This window comes from Hevea brasiliensis, chromosome 9, assembly GCF_030052815.1.
Source record: "Hevea brasiliensis isolate MT/VB/25A 57/8 chromosome 9, ASM3005281v1, whole genome shotgun sequence".
NCBI lineage: Eukaryota > Viridiplantae > Streptophyta > Magnoliopsida > Malpighiales > Euphorbiaceae > Hevea > Hevea brasiliensis.
In genome coordinates this window covers 5,896,766-5,910,211 of record NC_079501.1, presented here as the reverse complement: position 1 = coordinate 5,910,211, position 13,446 = coordinate 5,896,766, and the positions used below count along the sequence as shown (strand labels likewise).

Here is a 13,446-nt window from a genome sequence, read left to right as displayed (position 1 = left end):
AAGAAAAATACAATATATCAAATTGACAAATTAAACCACGGTTGCTAAGGGTGGACACAGGATTAGATATGAGGGGGTCAAAATTAAGCACGACAAATGTTTTCGACTCAAATTCAATTTACTATGCATTTGATCAATTTTTCTAAATCTCATTCCAATTCCAATATTGCATAGGGTGGGAATAGGAAGAAGGAGTTCCCGTCTTGAATCCCTCAAACCTATCATGATGATAATATATTATTATTATTTTTATTTAAAATTAATTTTTTATGCATTTAAATATTTTAAAAAAATGTAAATACTATAATTCTAGAATTCAATTTACAATTCGAATAAGCAAATCAAGTAAAGAGAGACCAAAACTTAATTATCAAGCAATTCATTCTTTAGCTATATCAAAATAAAAGGTAGAAATTAAAGAGTACATAAATATTTTTTCATTGTCATTTTTTATTATCCTTTTTTTTCTTTTTATATCTCTATTTTTAATATTTTTATTTTTAAAGTATTCTAAATATATTCACTTTATAATATTTAACTATTATTACTATTTTGTTCAATTTTATAATTTTTTTAGCATTATATAATATCTCAACTTATTATATATATATATATATATATATATATATATGAGGGGTCAAGCACAATATATATGATATTACATATACCTAATTAAAAAATGGTGGAGGGTTGGTGGAAGGGAGCTGGGCCCCCAAGCATATGTCTCCATCCGCCCCTGCATGGTGCCTTATGTGTTAAAACATGAAACCATAAGGTATTTTAATTTTATCTACTTTTCCTTTTTTTTTTTTTTCAGTTGTCTAATATGCGAGCCTTGACTCTATATTTGTAAGTGTAGCAATCAAATTAATTAAACGAGTATTGTCCACAAGAAAAAGTAATCTCCAAGCCATGCAAGCGTATAAAAGGGAAGTTAAATCTATGGAAATGCAATAATTAAACAAGAGAAAATTGGAGATATCAGAGGAAAACCACAAAACTTCATTTAATGCTACGTACTTTAGGTACTCATATTAGACTTAGCTGCAAAACACGACTATTATTATGGAAGAAAGAATGCGCAGCAGCTGATTCTAAACTGGTATGCTCAGCAAGAAAAAGAAACATAGTCGCCATCGATTCTTTCCTTCTTCGAACAAACATTGAGTTTCCAATGGGGGGCTCCTTCCAATATTATATGAGCAATTCAGCTTCAAGCAAAGAAAGAAGAGAACGGGTCCATGGCTAGCTGTTTGAAATATGGACCAGGTCACTTATAAAGGGTCAATCATGATTCACGTGATTATTTGTCGTAATAATAAGAAGAACTAAAACTTAATAGCATATAACTACATAATGCAACTATGCAAAATCATATAAAGTCAAAAGGTATACAATTTTATCAAAGAGTTGCATTACTATACTGAAGGACATAATTGTTGGCCAAATGTGGCCTTATCTTCCATGCAGTATAACCAAGAGTTGTAACATAACCAATAGTTGCAATGCAAAACTATATAAGACCAAAAAACATATTCTCTCAATACACTTTTGTAGAAAATTACAAGAAAGAAACATGTAGAATATGTACTATTTTCCAAAGGGAAATAATGGTCATAAGAGGGAAGAGTGTAAGTATTTTAGCTTCTTAGTTCTTAGCTTATTAAAGACTCTTATTCATTTTTTGATTGGTGGAGCATCAATTTTCTGCAATTCAAGTTACACTTAGACTATGATTTATCTATATAGTTCATGATTATAAACATGTGATTACATAGTTGACTAGTGAAATAAATAAAGTGAAAATTTTAGGATATTTTGTATGAACATGGGCCATGATCCATGTAATTAAATCCATGTATTGAGTCTTAATTCTTTCTTCACTAGCAAACTGCTTGTCCTATATTTGTAGGGCATTGCTTCTTGTTATAACATGCGTATAGTTATCATATGGACATCAATGGAAGATCAATAACTAGAATGGAGTACTTGTAAGATATTTTTTATGAGTGCTAACTATATATTTTTCATTTATAGTCTGTAGATATTTGATGTATACTTATAAACAACACGATTGACCCATTGGAAGTAGCTTTCTGGAGGCCTATATGGAACTTATTGTGGTGAAGTGAAATATTTTATAAGAAATCTGTCATAGCCACGAACTTACTGAGTAATTAATCTGGCAAGTTGAAGTTTCAAGTGGAGGCAACGTTATTGATTCAATTGTCCTATCAACCATTAATATATTGAGCGGACGATTCGGTCTGATTCAGCACTACTTGTTTAGTTAGGGTATTTATCCTGCATGTTAATAAATAAATTAATTAATTAAATAAAATTATCTCACTCATTTTTAATTTTTAAAGAATTATGATATTTAAATAGCCAATAGTCATCACCCAAATGAGATTTTGAATACATAATATAAAATCTACGAAAGAAAAATAACAATTATTTTATTGATAATTAAACATGTAATTTTAAGGTTCATGATATTGCTTTCAATATGAAATTTGACTAATAATTATAATAAGTACACAAAATATATTGTATATACAATAATAATGAATTAAAAAAAAACTACATAGTCTTTCGGATCCCACATTGGATGTAAATAATATGTACATAACGTTTATATAGGATGAAGGATCTTAATAAAACTGTCATGATTTTATCAATGTGCCGAGTTATGTAAGTGTTGGGTGTGTGCATCCTACCTGTTAATAAAAAGAAAGGAGATCTGGAGTGAAAACAAAATGTGAGCCGAGTGTCCCAATATGGTCCTGATTAAGGTCTGCAAGTGAGTTGAGCGTGTTCAAAGATTTATCCTATATCTGATGTAGAGAATGTGTGCGTAGCGTTTATATGGGATGAGAGAAAATCCTATATCCTTAGGACCCTTATGAACACAGTGGAAAAGAGAAAATCACGAAAAAAAACTGTTAAGCCAGTCAAATAATTAGGTCAGGGAGCCGAAAGAAATATTGAATTAATTGCAAATCGGGTTGAACTGGCGAGGGGCAATTTGGTCAATTAACCCCGAGAGCTGACTCCTGACCTAATTGTCAAATAAAATCAGAGAAAAGAAAATTTCGGAATCGAGAATTAAATTAAAGAACTAATAAAAAAATAAATAAAAAAAAGAAGAAAATGGAAAAGTGAAAAGGTGATGACATCATGCATGACCTCATGCATGATGCCATAAAAATAATACTTAATATATTTACTTAATTGGAATTTTGGGTCTTCCATAAGTAAATAAAAGAAAAGAAAAGGAAAAAAAAAATCATTGTCTTCTTCCTAAGCCTTTGAAGCCGCCTCATCCTCTCTCTCTCCCTCACCATTGCAAACTCCATTAAAACTTGTCTTCAAGCTTTGAAACCCTTACCAAATCCCAACTTGTTCCATAATCACTCCATAAAACCTTATTCCCTTCCCTTGAGAAAGAAATTTAACAAGAAAGAAAGAAGAAAAGAGGAGAAAAATTGAAGATTGGATATCAAAGTTGAGGTAAGCACATCAATTTGAAAGTTTAAGATTATTTGTTGTGTTTTTAGCTTGAATTACTTATAAATAAACTTAAAATGGAAAGAAAATTTGTTGAGGGACCAAATTGAAATTCGGCTAGCATGAAGGGGGAGGGTGATTTACATGATTTGAATGGGTATATAAACCTTACTTAGTTGAATGACTATGGTTAAAGGCATGGAATCAAGTAAATGCAACAATTAGTGTGAATTAGGGTTTGGACATTAGGATTTAGATACCAAAAATGTGAGAAACTTGTAAATGGTGTCTTTGACCTAATGTGAAGTGAGAAATGGTCATTTGTGGCCTAATTAAGTGTGTTAGAAGTGTTGGAATTAAAGTCAAATTCGGAGGAAGTATGGTCATGCTACTACAGCATGACCAAGTCAACTTTGAAGGACCAAAAATGAAATTTTACAAGTCCAATTGATATGGGACCAATTGGGGATGAAAATAGGCACTAAATGACAAAATTTTCATTTAGGAAGTATACCCAAAAAGTGACTAAAACCTAGTGAACAAATTGACCAAAGTTGCAAAATTGCAAGCTGCCCTGCACAAACTGACCAAATGAACAATGTTTGTCCATTTGGTCATAACTCGAGCTAGGCAGGTCAAAATGACCTGAAATTTTACCAGTGGTTAGATGAGATATAGATATAAAACTTTCATGAAGAATATAAACCCAAATTATGTCATTAAACCAATCAAATTACTGAGCAAAGTTGAATCACTGAACCTGCAGAACTGCAGATTTACCATATGAACAGTAAAGTTTCAATGGCTATAACACTCTCTAGAAAACTTCGATTTAGGTGATTCTTGAACTGATAGAAACTAAGGCATAGTAGAACATTTCATATGAAGAAAATTAGACCAAATTATGGACTTAACTTAATCAAATTGCTGAACGAAGTTGGATCAATAAATCTGCAGAACTAAATTCTGTAGCATGAACAGTAACCGTAATTTGGATATAACTTGAGATAAAAAACTCCAATTGGAGTGATTCAAAAATTAGAATAAACTTAAGACAATAGGGAACATTTTCTATGAAGGAAGTTTTGCCAAATTCCAACAGAAAAGTGACTAATAGAACAGTGCAACCTTAGACACCAAAAACTGAAAATTGACAATTTTGCCTAAAAGACTTAAGTGTTGAGAAAATGACCAAAACCAACAAGTTTAGTGACCAAAATGTGGTATGTGGGTGAAGTTGGAATTTCCATACCTATTAAGCCTTAGAAAGTCAACAATTTGACTTGAATAGTGTAGTAAATAGTAACCCAAAACACAAAAATTTCAAGAACGTCGAGTTTAGCACATTAGAGTTAGGTAAAAGTGAAGTTAAATTTATTTTTGGATTTATGCTAAGTTATGGTACTGAAACACTATGAAACTGTGTGTTTCAGCTAAAAAAGACTTGAAAGCTCGGAGAGACTGAGTCAAGGCCGACTCACGTCAGGTTTGTGCACAATAAACCTTATTTGAGCCTTTTGTCATTGAAAAATTGATTTAGTGTGATTTATGAAAATTTGAAGTTAATTATGAATTGTGTTGCCATCTTGTGAATGAAATTATGACTTTGGAAACTTATTGAATTTCTCACGAATCATTTGAATAAAATGTTTGAAATTGATTTTTGATTCACACTTAGCATGACAGTATCTTATTATTCCTCCTCCATTTATGGGGTGAGATTGGTTATCTTTCCTCCCTCTCTGGTTTACCAGTTGAGGTTATAGATCGGATAAGTACTCATTAGCTAGCTAGCCACCTCCCTCATTGATTTCGATTAGTGGGGTTGTAGATTACTTTGTCGTGGTGTACAACGCGGCATTGATCGGAAATTTTGTGTCATGGCTTGAGTTGTGTATGAATTGGCAACACTGTGTTTCTTAAATTATTTGACTAAATTGTGTTATTATGAGTTTTGATAATTTGAGAAATATTTAAATTATGTTTTGTCAATGAATGATTTATGTATTATATTTTAAATTTTTATTGTGCACCACTGAGTATTTTTATACTTAGCGATGGTTTAATTTACTGTCGCAGATAAGAGCAAGGAGAAAGTAGCAGAGTGAGCTGCGGGATTGACAAGAACTTCTTGATCCCTTTTGTACGGGTATTGTTTTATACCCTTGTAATTATTTTGATGTAAATACTGTAATGTCATAAGTATCAATGTAAAGTGAGCAGTTGTATAATAAATTGTAATAATATTATTTTTGGATTTTATATCTGTAAATTTAATTTGTGCATACAATGTTGATGGAATTATTTGAAATGGTTTGTTTTCAAAATTTTGAGTTGACTTAAAATTATTTGGTAGTTGGGAGTTGTGTAAAATTATTGGAAGTATTTTTCACAGGTATTTGAAGAACTACTTTCTCAAAATACAGACAAAACTCTGTTAAAATTTTTATAAAATTTGCGGTAAAATTAAAATGGACAAAAAATTCTTACTAGTTTATAAGCTTTGAATAAATGATTTTAATTCCTATCAAAATGCTCACCACTTCCAAAATACAAGAAAATAGTTTTAAAATCCCTTGTAGTGTACTTAATGAATTATCGGTAGGTGAAGTTCGGTAGTTCATTAGGTATTCTACGGGATCATGTTATGCCTTACAGAGGGATAAGGTGTGACAATGGTTACAGTCATATTCTTGAACAATGTCCCACACGCTCTCCAAGACCAAAAGGAGAGCATTCTAAATTGAAGAATGTCTCAAAGACTGGATCTTCCTCTGTCACTGTTGTTGCTGCTACTGAGAGTTCTATTGCTATCACCATGAGTGATCTTGAGGCACTATTCAAACAGTTTATCTCTTCTAATTCTCCTGCTGCCATGTCTGCCACTTCGGGTATTTCTTATTGGCTTTTTAACTCTGTATGTTGTAATCATATGACCACTAATCTTAAATTATTGTCTTCTGCAAAACCTGTATCTTCCTTACCACCAATCCATACTGTAAATGGTACTAAAATGAACATCACACATATTGGTTATGTATCTACCTCAAATCTTCATATCCCTGACACCTATTATGTCCCTAATTTGGCGCTCAATCTTATTTCTGTTGGTCAGTTGTGTGAAAAAGAACTAAATGTTATTTTTTCTCCCCATGGTGTCCAGGTACAGGATCCCAAATGGGACAGATTCTTGGGGAGGGTCACAGAGTGGGTTGATTATTTGAGCTTACATCTTTACATTTTCCTCAGAGATTTGTATCTGCAACTACAATCCCTAATTCCTCCATTCACCAATGGCATCTTTGTCTTGGTCATGCTTTTGCCAGTAAAATTCAACCTTTAATTTCTCGTGGATTATTAGGATCTACTAAGTTTGAGTCATTTAATTGTTTAAATTGTCAGCTTGCAAAACAACCTGCATTATCTTTTTCTCATAATAATACTACTTCAGACACTCCTTTTGATTTAATTCATTCTGACATTTGGGGTCCTTCTCCTATTTCTTCAATAAATGGGTTTTGTTATTTTGTGATATTTATTGATGATTATTCTCGGTTTACTTGGATATATTTTTTGAAACATCGATCTGAGTTATCACAAATTTACATCACATTTGCAAAAATGATTAAAACTCAGTTCTCTTGTGACATTAAAATTCTCTGAATAGACAATGCCATGGAATATGGAATATCGGGATTCTTCTTTACTTCAGTTTCTTAGTCAACAAGGCACCGTTGTTCAATGTTCTTGTCCCCACACCTCTCAACAGAATGGGCGAGATGAACGCAAGCATCGCCATATTCTTGATTTTGTATGTACTCTTCTTCTTTTTGCCTCATGTCCAGAAAAATTTTGGGGAGAAGCAGCTCTTCATGCTATTTATATTATTAATCGTCTTCCTACCTTGGTTCTTCATAATTTATCCCCTTTTGAAAAGTTGTTTGGACAACCTCCTGACTATTCCATCCTTAAACTTTTTGGATGTGTTTCTTTTATTCTTTTACAACCTCATGAACATACCAAATTAGAACCCCGTGCTCGTCTATGTTGTTTTCTTGGTTATGGCATTGAACACAAATGGTATCGTTGTTGGGATCCTGTTTTTAATAAGTTACTGATGCACACATTTTGCATAGTCATTTAGGTCTAATTTCATAATCATTTTATTTGGTTATTAGTCATTTTTTTAGCTAATTTCATTAGTTAATTAGTTAGTTTTCCATAGTTGTCAATTTTGCACTAATTTGTAATTTTTACTTTGTTTTGTAGGAAAAATGGTGTTTTTGAAGGACTAAAGAGAATTTTGCCATTGAGGAGTGTCTTCTACAGCAAAAAGATGCCAAAAAACAAGTTTTCAAGCTGAAATATGCATTGACCAAACTGTGCATAACTTGCCGCATAAGCTATGCAGTTCTGCATAAGGAGGAAGAACACTGCCCGAACCAAATGAAATGTGCATAAGGAGATCGCATACTTATGCACATTCTCACCTCCCTTAGGCAGATTCACGAAATTGTGCATAACCTAGGCACCAAGTCATGCAGCTTCGCATAAGTAACCCAGAATCAGCCGAAATGTGCATAAGGGACTGCATAACTTATGCAGTCCACTTATGATCCATAAAGAGTTCATTAATGAGTCAAGAAGATTCCCTTAATGTATTCCTCCTAGAACATACTATTTTAGGGCTCCATGTCAGAAAAATGCTATAAATAGTCCCATTTTCTCATTTTAGAGAGGGAGAAAAAGGAGCAAAGGAAGAAAGGAGGAGGCTAAGCAGAATTTGAGGAGTCATTTCACCTTCCACACCATTTTCAACTAAGATTTGCATTTCTTTCTTTCTTTACACTTTTCTACATTTCTAGTGTTTAATTACTTACTTCTTAGCTTAGATTAAAGCTTTATTTCCATTTAAACTCATCATATCTTGTAAGCATTATGGATAGTGAGTAGTTTACTTTTGATTCGGAGTAAGGGTTGTAATATTTGAGATATTTTGTGGATTTTGATTGGGTAATCTATATTTTGTGGTCTTAATGAGTTTTATTCATTTCTTGTATGCTTAATGACATGCTTAATGTAGGATCCCAGTGAGTAATGTTCTTAATCCATGGTTGAAGCAGAAAGGAGAAGGCCTTGTGATAGATAATCAGGAAATTGGACTTAATTAACTTAGACCTAGAAATAGGCTAAGGATTAAGAGGATTCATAGATTAATTAAAGAACTTAATGGGTCTTAATTAATTCTAACTCCACGAAAGTAGGATTAGTTTGATTAAGGCACTCTTTGTCTCACTCGAAAGGGAATTCAAAGGATTTAAGAATTAATCTCCTTAAAACCCATTAGTATCACAAGATTGGATAACCAATTTAAAATCCCAAAATAGCTCGAATATGAAATCCGAACTCGGACTCGCCTTTTTACCATTGTTAATTTCTAATCGAATTTAATCATTTGCCAATTTAAATATTGCCATATTTGAACTTGCTTATTTCTATTTGATGCAATTTTAGTTTAATTAATACATTGTTGAATAGAATATTAATTTTGCACATTTAGATTTCACACCCCATTACCCATTAATTCATCATTTTAATCTCGTAAATACTTCAATTTAGTCAACTTTTATATCGAAAATTCAATCATTAACACAACTCCTCGTGGGATCGATATTTTTCTATACTACTTATGCGACCGTGCACTTGCGGTTGGGACGCATCAAGTTTTTAGCGCGTTCTTGGGAGTTGTTTGTTTTAGATTGATTTCTTGATTATTTTAGTTGTTTTTAGTTTTATCTTTGTTATCTTTTCATTTTGTGTTTGTTTGTTCTTTTTCAGGTACTTTAATCTTTTATGAGAAGAGCTAGAAGCTCAAGTGACACAACCTTACTTTTCAATCCTGAAATTGAGAAATTTTGCAAGGCCAACAAGAAAGAAACCAGAAAAAGGAAAGAAGCTGAGAGAAACCGAAATTGAAGCAAATATGGCTGATGAAAGAATTAGAATTGGTGTTGGTAATCTTGGAAATGGTCAAAACAATGAAAATGAAGCCCAAGGAGAAGAAGTTGTTAATGCAAAGCGTGCCTAGGGAAGTATGATGGATCATGCTTTTCCTCGTTTTGATGACTTGAGAGAGAGCATAGCAAGACCAAGGATTGATGCGACAGTTACAAAATGGATTTTGGAGTTCTTCAAATGATCCAAAACTCTCAATTTGGAGGACATCCTTCTGAAAATCCACACACACACTTGAAGAAGTTTGCTATGATTTGCGACATGCAAAAACAACCTGGAGTGTCGATGATGCAGCAAGATTGAAGCTATTCCCATTCTCTTTGAAAGATAGAGCATTGGATTGGCTTGATTCTTTACCTCACAACTCCATTACAAATTGGGAGCAACTAAGCGATGCATTTCTTGCACAATATTTTCCACTGGAAAAACTCAAGAGTGAGGAATCAAATGACATCTTTGGACCAAGAGAAGATGAAACTCTCTATGAATCATGGATGAGATGGAAGGAATTGGAAAGATTATGCCCACATCATGCCATTCCAAAATGGATGATAAATCGAATTTCTACACAAATGTCACTCCTGCAATCGGAGGAATTATTGATGCTCAAAGCAGAGGAGAATTCATCATTAAGCATGAAGATGAAGCTTATGAGTTATTAGAGAAAATTGCAAAGAATACTCATCTTTGGAGTAGTCCAAGAGGACCAGCTCAACTCGAGAAAAGGCAAGTCTTTGGGATGTATGATCTTGATCCATTCAACATGATTAATGCAAAGTTTGATGCACTTACAAATGTCCTTGCTAAGAAGATGGAAGATTTGAGTATGTTGGTTAGTTCAACATCATCACTGGAAGTTCACAACAAGTGGCTTATGCAGAGAAACTACCAGTGTGGAGTAGATTATGGAGAACAAGCGGCATATGTTGGTAATTATGGAAACAAGCAAATGGGAATCCTTATTCTCAAACTTATAATCCAAATTGGAGGAATCATCCCAACTTTTCATGGGGCAATCAGCAAAATCAAGTTCAAAATCGAATTTTCAACCACAATGAAAGTCAAGTTCCATATCAGCAAAATAGGCAACCATTGCCCAATTTTCGTGAGAAAAATATGAACCCCCACCAAAAGCAAGAAGAACGAAATTCCACCATGAAGCTTTATTGCAGATTCTTGCCAATCAAAATAAGCATGATGAGGAGATGAGAGAGGTGAAAGCAAGGCTGGAACAAATGCAAACACACAACAGAATCTTTGGAAAACCAGTTGCACAACAAGCATCTTCCTCAAGTGCCAAATCTTTTGGAAAGCTTCCAAGTCAACCAGAAAATCCAAGAGAGCATTGTCAAGCTATTACTTTAAGAAGTGGTAAAGTTATAAATGATGAGAAGAGTGAAAACAGTGAGAAGAGAGAAAATGAGAAAGGAACTGATGAGAGTGGAAAACAAGAGAGTGCAGAAAAATGTAAGGAGAAATTTGAAGAAAATGAAGAGAAGTATATACCTCCTGAGCCCTACAAGCCACAACTTCCCTTTCCTCAAAGATTTCACAAAGCCAAGCTTGATAGGCAATTTGGGAAGTTCTTAGAGGTTTTGAAGAAACTTTACATAAATGTGCCTTTTGTTGATGCTCTTTCACAAATGCCCTCTTATGCAAAATTCTTGAAAGAAATTCTCTCAAATAAGAGAAAACTTGAAGATGATGAAACTGTAGCTTTGACAGAAGAATGTAGTGCTATCCTCCAGAGGAAACTTCCTCCAAAGCTTAAGGATCCAGGGAGTTTTTCAATTCCATGCCACATTGGAGAGTCTTGTTCTACAAAAGCTCTATGTGATTTAGGGGCCAGCGTTAGCCTTATGCCCCTTTCTATCTATGAAAAGCTCAACATGGGAGATCTAAAGCCAACCCACATTTCTCTTCATTGTTAGGTGAACAATCAAGTATCCTGAAGGGATTTTGGAGAATGTGCCCCTGAAGGTTGGAAAGTTCTATATACCTGTTGACTTTGTCATCTTGGACATGGAGGAAGATTCTAATATTCCAATTATCTTGGGGAGACCCTTTCTAGCTACAGCAGGAGCATTGATTGATGTGAAAGGAGAAAAGCTTACTCTTAGAGTTGGTGAAGAGCAGTTAATTTTCAATATCAATAACACTATGAAAAAGCATCATTCTGAAGCTGATACTTGCTTGAGAGTTGATATTATTGATGAGCTGGTTGAAGAACACTTCAGAAAGAAATATCCAGAAGATCCACTTGAAAATTGTTTGGTTCATGGAGGAGGCATAGACTATGACAACCCTCATGTAGCTGCATATACTCAACACTTAGAGGGAAGTCCACCATTCATTTACGCTCCAGTTTTCAACTCACACAAAAGGAAAAAGCTGAATTTAAGCAATCATCATTCAAGGAAGAAGATGCACCTAAGGTAGAACTTAAGCAACTTCCTTCTCAGCTCAGTATGAATTTCTTGGCACTAATAACACTTATCCAGAATTGTAAATGCAAACTTGAGTACTTTAGAGGCTGATAAGTTGTTAAGAGTGTTGAGAAAATTTAGGAAAGTTTTGGGATACACCATAGATGACATTAAAGGAATAAGCCCACATTTTTGCATGCATAGAATCAGTTTGGAAGAAAATTGTAAACCATCTATTGAACATCAAAGGAGGTTGAACCCAAATATGAAAGAAGTTGTAATAAGGGAGATTTTGATGTTGCTTGATGCAGGATCATATATCCCATCTCGAGTGATGCTTAGGTAAGCCCAGTACATGTTGTCCCAAAGAAGGGTGGAATGACAGTGGTCAAAAATGAAAATAATGAATTAATTCCCACTAGAACGGTGACTAGTTGGCGAATGTGCATAGATTACAGAAAATTAAATGTTGCCACTAGAAAAGATCATTTTCCACTTCCCTTCATTGATCAAATGTTGGAAAGACTAGCTAGGCATTCTTACTTTTGCTATTTAGATGGATATTCAGGTTTTTTTCAAATCCCTATCCATCCAAATGATCAAGAGAAAACCACTTTTACTTGTCCATATGGAACCTTTGCTTATAGAAGGATGCCATTTGGGTTGTGTAATGCACCAGCCACTTTTCAGAGGTGCATGATGGCAATCTTCTCAGATTTCATTGAAGACATAATGGAGGTTTTTATGGACGATTTTTCTGTTTATGGATCTTCTTTTGATATATGCTTGGCTAACCTTTCTAAAATTTTGCAGCGATGTGCAGATACTGACCTTGTGTTAAACTGGGAAAAGTGTTTCATGGTTCAGGAAGGGATAGTGCTTGGACATTTGGTGTCTAACAGAGGAATAGAGGTTGATAAAGCCAAAGTTGAAGTGATAGAAGATGGCTCCTCCTACCAATGTCAAGGGAATTGAAGTTTCCTAGGACACGCCGGGTTCTCTGACACTTTATTAAGGATTTTTCTAAAATAGCTAAACCTTTGTCTAATTTGTTAAGTAATGACACACCATTTGAATTTGACCAAGAGTGTTTGGATGCCTTTTGCAGGTTGAAGCAAGCTCTCATCACTGCACCAATCATGCAACCACCTGATTGGAGCCTACCTTTTGAAATTATGTGTGATGCTAGCAACTATGCAATTGGGGCTGTTCTTGGTCAAAGAAAGGACAAAAAGGCTTATGCTATTTATTATGCTAGTAGAACACTGGATGAGGCTCAAACAAATTATGCAACAAAGAAAAGGAATTTTTGGCAATTGTCTTTGCATTGGAAAAGTTCGGACCTTACATTATTGACTCTATGTTGGTTATATTTTCAGATCATGCAGCCATCGGTGTTGCTCAGTAAAAGGAGGCCAAACCGAGGCTCATTAGGTGGATTCTGATGCTACAAGAATTTGATTTGGAGATTAGAGATAAGAAAGGAGCTGAAAAT

The 13,446-nt window shown here is 34.0% G+C and overlaps 1 non-coding gene across 1 annotated transcript; it reads right to left on the bottom strand.

Moving 5' to 3' along the window:
* Positions 1–9,957: 9,957 nt before the first annotated feature.
* LOC131183489 (small nucleolar RNA R71) lies at positions 9,958–10,063 on the bottom strand. The gene has a single exon (XR_009151543.1). It is a non-coding gene; the product is annotated as a small nucleolar RNA R71 (small nucleolar RNA).
* Positions 10,064–13,446: the final 3,383 nt, after the last annotated feature.